The 9,397-nt window shown below is 51.4% G+C and overlaps 1 long non-coding RNA gene across 2 annotated transcripts; it reads left to right on the forward strand.

Annotated features, from left to right (window-relative positions):
- The first annotated feature begins 5,880 nt into the window (after nt 1–5,880).
- On the forward strand, nt 5,881–9,061 carry LOC132343890 (uncharacterized). 2 transcript variants are annotated; one of them, XR_009492912.1, is made up of 3 exons: nt 5,881–6,056; nt 7,557–7,688; nt 8,591–9,061. It is a non-coding gene; the product is annotated as an uncharacterized lncRNA (long non-coding RNA). The 2 variants fall into 2 exon arrangements; XR_009492913.1 differs by having other exon boundaries at nt 5,881–7,688.
- The last annotated feature ends 336 nt before the right edge of the window (nt 9,062–9,397 follow it).

Here is a 9,397-nt window from a genome sequence, read left to right on the forward strand (position 1 = left end):
GGGACCCCTGTTTAAGGGACAGAGAGCTAACCCTCCAAGCTTTTGAGGTCGGGGCCTGTGAAAGGGCGTGGCCTTGAGGGACAGGGCCTTGAGAGGATGGGGCCTGTGAGAGGGCGGGGCCTATGAAAGGATGAGGCCTTGTGAGGGCGGGGCCTGGAGAGGGTGGGGGCTTGAGGGGCGGGGCCTGAGAGAGGGCGGGACCTCGAGGGGCAGGGCCTGTGAGAGGGCGGGGCCTATGAGAGGATGAGGCCTTGTGAGGGCGGGGCCTGGAGAGGGTTGGGCCTTGAGAGGATGGGGGCTGTGGGAGGGCGGGGCCTGCGAGAGGATAGGGCCTGCGAGGGGGCGGGGCCTGCGAGAGGGCGGGGCCTATGAGAGGATTGGGGCTGTGGGAGGGCGGGGCCTAAGGGTGGGGCCTATGAGAGCGTGGGGCCTATGGGAGGGCAGAGGCTGCAGTGTAGGGGTCGGCAGTGGGTCCTGAGCTGGGCCTCTGCCTCTGAGGGGTGTCCTGGGGACCCCTGCCAGTCTTGCCATTCACCGCCTCACTCCCTTTCCTCACCTCAGGCAGGTAAACCTGTGCTTCAGAGAGTGTTCCCAGATGTCCCCTGCTCCAGGAAGACCTCCTGGATTCCCCTGAGACTCTGGTGGACAGCAGGTCCCATGGCAGGGCCCCAAGTGGCCGCATGCTCCTTGTACTTAACAAAGTGAGGGCTCGTTCGTCTGCATGGCTGTGCCTAGGAGCCCAGCGGGCTGTGGGCGGGGGTCTTGGTTCTTCTCCATGCGGGGGCTCCTTCCCAGCACAGCAACTGGCTTTTAAGAGAATACAGTGGCCCGCTGGGCGGGGGTCTTGGTTCTTCTCCATGCGGGGGCTCCTTCCCAGCACAGCAACTGGCTTTTAAGAGAATACAGTGGCCCGCTGGGCGGGGGTCTTGGTTCTTCTCCATGCGGGGGCTCCTTCCCAGCACAGCAACTGGCTTTTAAGAGAATACAGTGGCAGCACCTGGCATTTTTGTGACCGTCCCTTTGAAGCTGCTCTGCAGCTGGTTGAACAGCCACTGAGGTCCACCCAGGTTCAAGGGGAGGGGACATGCACTCGACCACTTGATGGAAGGTTCTGGAAAAGCATGGGGCAGCAGCCGTCCTGGAGAAATGCTGTCAACTGTTCTAGTAAGAAGAAAACATACGATGTATGAGCAAGAAAATAGGAACTGTGTCATTTGATGATTTTGCATATGAGTTAAATACCCTTATATTCTCATTTAAAGCTGACATTGTACAATACAAAGGTGAGTGCTAAAATTCATGCTAATAATTAAAATTAAAAAAATTTTTTTACTTAGAATGATGTGAAATAAATAAAACTCACCATTTGGCTTTCCCAGTGGCTCAGTGATGAAGAATCCACCTGCAATGAAGGAGACTCAGGAGACACAGGTTCAATACCTGGATCAGGAAGATGCCCAGGAAATGACAACCCACTCCAGTGTCCTTACTGGGAAAATCCCATGGACAGAGGAGCCTGGCGGGCTGCAGTCCTTGGTGTTTCAGAGAGTCAGACGCAACTGAGCACTCATGGTGCCAAGGCTGTTCAACTGGGGAAGGACAGTCCTTTCAACAAAGGGCTCTGGGAAAACTGGAAATCCACACACCAAGAACGGAGAGTCCACACACTTCTAGAATGAAGGGGAATCCTTGTCTCATACCACATACAAATGATGCAAAGTGGATCAAAGACCTGAACAGAACAGCGGAGCTATAAAGCTCTTAGAACAGATGGGACCCCCTTTGTGACATTATGTCTGGTAGTGATTTCTTGGAGGTCACACCAAAACACAGGCAACAAAAGTAAAAATAGACAAATTGGAATCATCAGAATGAAAAACTTGGGTGTGCCAAAGAGCACGATCCATGGAGTGAAAGGCTCCTACGGGAGGGAGAAAATACTTGAAAATCATAAATATGATAAGAGGTTAATATCCAGAAATATACTTTAAAAATCACAACAGCAATGAAAACTCAACCCAATTAACAAATGAACAGTAGAAATTTCCATATTCATATTCAATGACTTAAATATAGACATGTGTCCAAAGAAAATACACAAATTGACAAGTGCATGAAAAGATGCTCAGTATCACGAATTATTCGGTTCAGTTCAGTCGCTCAGTCGTGTCCGACTCTTTGCGACCCCATGAATCGCAGCACGCCAGGCCTCCCTGTCCATCACCAACTCCTGGAGTTCACTCAAACTCACGTTCATCGAGTCGGTGGTGCCATCCAGCCATCTCATCCTCTGTCGTCCCCTTCTCCTCCTGCCCCCAATCCTTCCCAGCATCAGAGTCTTTTCCAATGAGTCAACTCTTTGCATGAGGTGGCCAAAGTACTGGAGTTTCAGCTTTAGCATCATTCCTTCCAAAGAACACCCAGGACTGATCTCCTTTAGAATGGACTGGTTGGATCTCCTTGCAGTCCAAGGGACTCTCAAAAGTCTTTTCCAACACCACAGTTCAAAAGCATCAATTCTTTGGCGCTCAGCTTTCTTCACAGTCCAACTCTCACATCCATACGTGACTTCTGGAAAAACCATAGCCTTGACTAGACGGACCTTTGTTGGCAAAGTAATGTCTCTGCTTTTGAATATGCTATCTAGGTTGGTCATAACTTTCCTTCCAAGGAGTAAGCATCTTTTAATTTCATGGCTGCAATCACCATCTGCAGTGATTTTGGAGCCCAGAAAGATAAAGTCTGACACTGTTTCCACTCTTTCCCTATCTATTTCCCATGAAGTGATGGGACCAGATGCCATGATCTTAGTTTTCTGAATGTTGAGCTTTAAGCCAACTTTTTCACTCTCCACTTTCACCTTCATGAAGAGGCTTTTGAGTTCCTCTTCACTTTCTGCCATAAGGGTGGTGTCATCTGCATATCTGAGGTTATTGATATTTCTCCCAGCAATCTTGATTCCAGCTTGTGCTTCTTCCAGCCCAGTGTTTCTCATGACCTACTCTGCATATAAGCTAAATAAGCAGGGTGACAATATACAGCCTTGACGTACTCCTTTTCCTATTTGGAACCAGTCTGTTGTTCCACGTCCAGTTCTAACTGTTGCTTCCTAACCTGCATATAGGTTTCTCAAGAGGCAGGTCAGGTGGTCTGGTATTCCCATCTCTTTCACGATTTTCCATAGTTTATTGTGGTCCATACACAGTCAAAAACTTTGGCATAGTCAATAAAGCAGATATAGATGTTTTTCTGGAACTCTCTTGCTTTTTCGATGATCCAGTGGATGTTTGCAATTTGATCTCTGGTTCCTCTGCCTTTTCGAAAACCAGCTTGAACATCAGGAAGTTCACGGTGCACATATTGCTGAAGCCTGGCTTGGAGAATTTTGAGCATTACTTTACTAGCGTGTGAGATGAGTGGAATTGTGCAGTCGTTTGAGCATTCTTTGGCATTGCCTTTCTTTGGGATTGGAATGAAAACGGACCTTTTCCAGTCCTGTGGCCACTGCTGAGTTTTCCAAATTTGCTGACATATTGAGTGCAGCACTTTCACAGCATCATCTTTCAGGATTTGAAAGAGCTCAACTGGAATTCCATCACCTCCACTAGCTTTGTTCATACTCATGCTTTCTAAGGCCCACTTGACTTCACATTCCAGGATATCTGGCTCTAGGTGAGTGATCACACCATTGTGATTATCTTGGTCATGAAGATCTTTTTTGTACAGTTCTTCTGTGCCTTCTTGCCACCTCTTCTTAATATCTTCTGCTTCTGTTAGGTCCATACCATTTCTGTCCTTTATTGAGCCCATCTTTGAATGAAATATTCCCTTGGTATCTCTAATTTTCTTGAAGAGATCTCTAGTCTTTCCCATTCTGTTGTTTTCCTCAATTTCTTTGCATTGATCACTGAAGAAGGCTTTCTTATCTCTTCTTACTATTGGAACTCTGCATTCAGGTGCTTATATCTTTCCTTTCCTCCTTTGCTTTTGGCTTCTCTTCTTTTCACAGCTATTTGTAAGGCCTCCCCAGACAGCCATTTTGCTTTTTTGCATTTCTTTTCCATGGGGATGGTCTTGATCCCTGTCTCCTGTACAATGTCATGAACCTCCGTCCATAGTTCATCAGGAACTCTATCTATCAGATCTAGTCGCTTAAATCTATTTCTCACTTCCACTGTATAATCATAAGGGATTTAATTTAGGTCATACCTGAATGGTCTAGTGGTTTTCCCTACTTTCTTCAATTTAAGTCTGAATTTGGCAATAAGGAGTTCATGATCTGAGCCACAGTCAGCTCCCGGTCTTGTTTTTGCTGACTGTGTAGAGCTTCTCCATCTTTGGCTGCAAAGAATATAATCCATCTGATTTTGGTGTTGACCATCTGGTGATGTCCATGTGTAGAATCTTGTCTTGTGTTGTTGGAAGAAGGTGTTTGCTATGACCAGTGCGTTTTCTTGGCAAAACTCTATTAGCCTTTGCCCTGCTTCATTCCATATTCCAAGGCCAAATTTGCCTGTTACTCCAGGTGTTTCTTAACTTCCTACTTTTGCATTCCAGTCCCCTATAATGAAAAGGGCATCTTTTTTGGGTATTCTAAAGGTCTTGTAGGTCTTCATAGAACCGTTCAACTTCAGCTTCTTCAGCGTTACTGGTTGGGGCAGAGACTTGGATTACTGTAATATTGAATAGTTTGCCTTGGAAACGAACAGAGATCATTCTGTCGTTTTTGAGACTGCATCCAAGTACTGCATTTCGGACTCTTTTGTTGGCCATGATGGCCACTCCATTTCTTCTGAGGGATTCCTGCCCACAGTAGTAGATATAATGGTCATCTGAGTTAAATTCACCCATTACAGTCCATTTCAGTTCACTGATTCCTAGAATGTCGACATTCACTCTTGCCATCTCTTGTTTGACCACTTCCAATTTGCCTTGATTCATGGAACTGACATTCCAGATTCCTATGCGATATTGCTCTTTACAGCATCGGACCTTGCTTCTATCACCAGTCACATCCACAAATGGGTGTTGTTTTTGCTTTGGCTCCATCCCTTCATTCTTTCTGGAGTTATTTCTCCACTGATCTCCAGTAGCATATTGGGCACCTACTGACCTGAGGAGTTCCTCTTTCAGTATCCTATCATCTTGCCTTCTCATACTGTTCATGGGGTTCTCAAGGCAAGAATACTGAAGTGGTTTGTCATTCCCTTCTCCAGTGGACCACATTCTGTCAGATCTCTCCACCATGACCCGCCCGTCTTGGGTTGCCCCACGGGCATGGCTTAGTTTCATTGAGTTAGACAAGGCTGTGGTCCTAGTGTGATTAGATTGACTAGTTTTCTGTGAGTATGGTTTCAGTGCGTCTGCCCTCTGATGCCCTCTCTCAACACCTACAATGAGGTAACTACCACTTTACACCTATTAGGACGGCTATTCTAAAGATGTAAGTAAAATGGAAAATAGCAAGTGTCGATGAGGACCTGGAGACACTGGAGCACCGCCCTTGGGAGCGTAAAACGGTGCAGCCACCACGGGAAACAGTGTGATGCTTCCTCAAAAAATGAAATGGAATCACCCCTCTTCTTGGTCTATACACAATGAACTGACAGCAGGGACTCGAAGAGATACTTCTGTGCCTGTGTTCAGAGCAGCGTCACTCACAGTGACCAGACAGTGGAGCCACCCGAGTGCCCGTCGATGGTGATGTAAGCACAGCGTGCTCCTTCCACATGCTGGACTGTGATTCACGGAGGGAACCCTGACTCCTGCCGGAGCGCGGATGGACCTTGAGGACGTGATGCTCAGTGAAATAAGCAGACACCGGACAGACACTGGGCAACTCCACTTCTGTGCGGTCCCCAGGGGAGTCAGGGTCACGGAGACAGGAAGTAGGGGGTGGAGGCCAGGGACTGGGGGCGTGGGGAGTTAGTGTCCATGGCGACAGAGTCTTGGTTGGGGAAGATGAGAACGTTCTGGAGATGATGGTGGCGGCAGTTGCACGAGAACGCGGATGCTCTTACTGCCTCTGAACTGGGTGCTGACAGATGCTTAACGTGGTAAGTTTACGTTATGTGTGTTTCGCTGCCTGACAGTGTTTTGGCATCTCTTCGCAGGGTCGTGAGACTTTCTGCTCGGCAGGAGGGGGGCCGCAGAAGAGCAGGAGCAGCCTTGGGTGGGCTTCTCCAGGGTCACCTTTTCCAGCTTTTGAACAAGAGACCGGCGTCTTCAATTCACTCCCGGCCCCGCCAGTCACCCTGGGTCCTGGGAGACACTTCTGCAGACAACTTGTCACGGGTGGCCCACAATGCGACTTTCAAGGTTTTCTGGAAAATCCATGAATAATGGAAGTGTTTCTTAGTCGACACTCTCAGGAATGGACCCCCTCACCCAGGCCCTGCTCGCTTGCCCCTGAAGGTATAAAGCTCACTGTCCTGGACCGGGGTCTTGGCTCAAGCATCAGCACAATCGCTTGGGGTGTCTGTTCCACCTGCAGAGCCATACCTGCTCTTACGTGTGTGTACGGGATGTTTCTGGAAGGGCTCCCAGGGCAACGTCAACATTGACTCTGAGAGGGGAGCTCGCTGGGCTGGAGACAGTGAGATGAAATCTTTTCTCTGTAAACCCTTCTCTGCTTAAAAAAATAAGCCCCCAAAGCCACGTTCCACAAAGTGCCTGCTCCCAGGCGAGCAGCTCAGTGGACCCAGCAGTGCAGCTCCACCACGGGGCCCCCGTGTGGAGCCCCGGGAGGCCACTTCACTCATCGTCACGTGCTGAGACCCGTCTGTGGCGTGCAGGCAGCCCTTGTTCTTTGTCAGTGCTGCGTAGTACTCCACTGCTCGAATGCCCCAAAGCTTATTTATCCATCCTCCTACGGAAGGATGCATTGTTCCTCCCAGTTTCTGGTGCTATGGACACTTCATAGGTAGCCTCTGGCTTCTTTGGGGTGCGCACATAGCCCTCTCCTTTTAAAATCTTAAACGTTAGCCATTCAGCAAGTAAATAAACTGGGAAATGTTCTTGTGTACCCTGGGCCCCTGGGCTGGGAGATGGACCCTGGAGTGACCCTGGGCTTCGTGAGAGTCAGGCAAGTGGAGAGGAAAGTGTTGAGGCCCATCCCAGTAGGCAGTGTGAAGGCCCTTTCCCCTCCCCTCAGTTGGGGTCCAGGGGTCCGCTGGCCACCCACCCTGCGGAGAGAACCACACGTGGACCCAGAGAGAGGCAGCAGGGACAAGGAGGCTGAGGGACCTGGTCAAGCCAGGTCTCAGCATCAAGAGCTGCGTGGCTTCTGGGGCCACAGGTGGGCGTTTGTCTGCACGGGTGGCCTACTGGTGCTCTGCACCCCTCTGCCTGCTTCCTAAATTTAGGGGTGTCCCACCTCTGCCTTCTTCCCCAGTTTGGGGTGTCCCACTGCAGGGAAAGGAACGCTTTTCTGTTAATCGTGTTCCTGGGGATGAGCGCTTCATGAAACGCATTAGTTTAATAAACTTAAGGGGCTCCCGTGGTCGGGGAGCAAAGGGCTGCATCAATTAACCCCGGGCTCTCTGGGGCACACGCAGGGGCAAGGGCCCCCCGGAAAGCGCACATCCTGCAGTTAAACTCCAGACGCCGCAGGGCTGGTCGTCTACTCTCAGCACCGCATCGATTGGACTGGCGGCTCCGGCCCCGTAAACAGCCTCCCCGCCTCACGAGTAAGTTAGAGCTGGTCTCTGGATGAGGTCCAAAGAGTGAGGCCACTGAGGGGGCCCCTACTAACGACCCTGGGTCCAGAGTGGGGTCCTCTGCGGGCAGAGGGGGCCGAGGCCCACCCTTGCGGCCCCCCAGGCACAGCCTCCGCGGCTCGGGGGCCTGGGTCCCGCTCCTGCATCCTCATCTTCCAGCCTCTGCCCTTGCTCACTCGGGGCCTCCTCCCCCCTCTCCCAGAGCCCGACCCCAACCTGGAGGGGAGGGGCCGGGCCCCGGGTGAGCAGACTGGGCTGGACAAGAGCACAGGCCCTCCTCAGGGATAGCGTGCCCTGGCCAGCCGTGGAGACCCCCCCACTGAACCCCAGGGAGAGGTGCGAGGGACGTGGCCAGGGATGCTGGACTCCCGGTCCTTATGCCTCCGCGTTGCCCCCTCCCACGATGAATCGGAGTCGGGGGACACACCGGCCTGTGACCCCTGATGCAGGCCATGGAGGACGCTGCTCTTCTGGGTTGCTGGCTATAGGAGGCCAGCCATGGGGCCGTGAGGACTCTCAGCTTGTGTGGGGCCGGGAGGCAGGCACCGGGACCCCGGCCATCGGCCACCAGCCACCTGGACGGGAGCCTCTGGCCTACGGTGGGCCTTCAGGTGACCCAGCCCCAGCTGAGTCCTGTAGCAGAAGTAGGAGACCCTGAGCCAGACCCCCAACCAAGCCGCCCTCCCATCCATGACCCTGGAAGCCTGCCGCGAAGCCAGCATTCACTATTGCGGTAGGCCGCGGGGCCCGCAGCTGCTTGCCGTGCGGAGACACTTAACTGTGGCACCGCCTTTACCAGCACTCAACACACGCTCTTTTCTTCCTCCTGCACCGCGGCTGAGTTACTAGTGGTTTTCTTCTTTTTTTTTTAGTAATTGAGGGGAAACCCAAGATCAGAGAAGTTAAGTCACTTTGCTGGAGACACACAGCAGGACCCAAATTTGAACTGTGACCTGTGTGACCACAAAGTCCGGGCCTGTCCCCTGCCCCTGCCTCAGCCCCTCCACCCTGGGGCCACCAGCAAAGGTCCTGTTCTCCCTTAATCGGCTCTGGTGGAGGGAAATTTCAATCCAATAATGGAGAGCTGCAATAACTGTTATAATTAATTTATACAAAAGACATTATAAAACTACCCTCTATGCATTCCAATCCCATCCGTGAGGTGTGCCCGCTTCCCGGTTAAGCTACGGGGCTTCATGGAGACAGACGGGAAGAGGTATTTCAATATTTCTTATAATTTTATATTCTCTCTAATATCTCTCATGCTAATTTCATTATGCAACAGAGTCGGCATGGTGATATAATTATTGAAAAGTAATTTTGCAATAAATGGATTTAAATGTGTTGGAGTCCGCTATAAATTCAATCTCATGGTGAGGGTGGCGCGTGCAGGCGAGGGGCGGCGAGCGGGCCGGGTCCTGGGTGGAATCGGAGAGGCCCTGCGCGGCCCTGGCCGGGAGTCTGCTTACACCTGCCAGCGACCGACCAGGGTGTGAAAACCCGAAGCACTGCCCTCCCCTCCCCCACCGTGGCCCTGCCTGCGCCAGGGTTGCTGTCCGCCTCTCCTGTGACACCCAGGCCCTCTCTCGGCTCCAGTGGCAGCCCCCACAAGGCAGCCAGTGGATCCCAGGCCACACCCCCCATCCCTGTGAAGACCCCAGAGTAAAACCCAGACCCCT

The sequence above is a fragment of the Bos taurus genome, chromosome 25 (genome assembly GCF_002263795.3).
Source record: "Bos taurus isolate L1 Dominette 01449 registration number 42190680 breed Hereford chromosome 25, ARS-UCD2.0, whole genome shotgun sequence".
NCBI lineage: Eukaryota > Metazoa > Chordata > Mammalia > Artiodactyla > Bovidae > Bos > Bos taurus.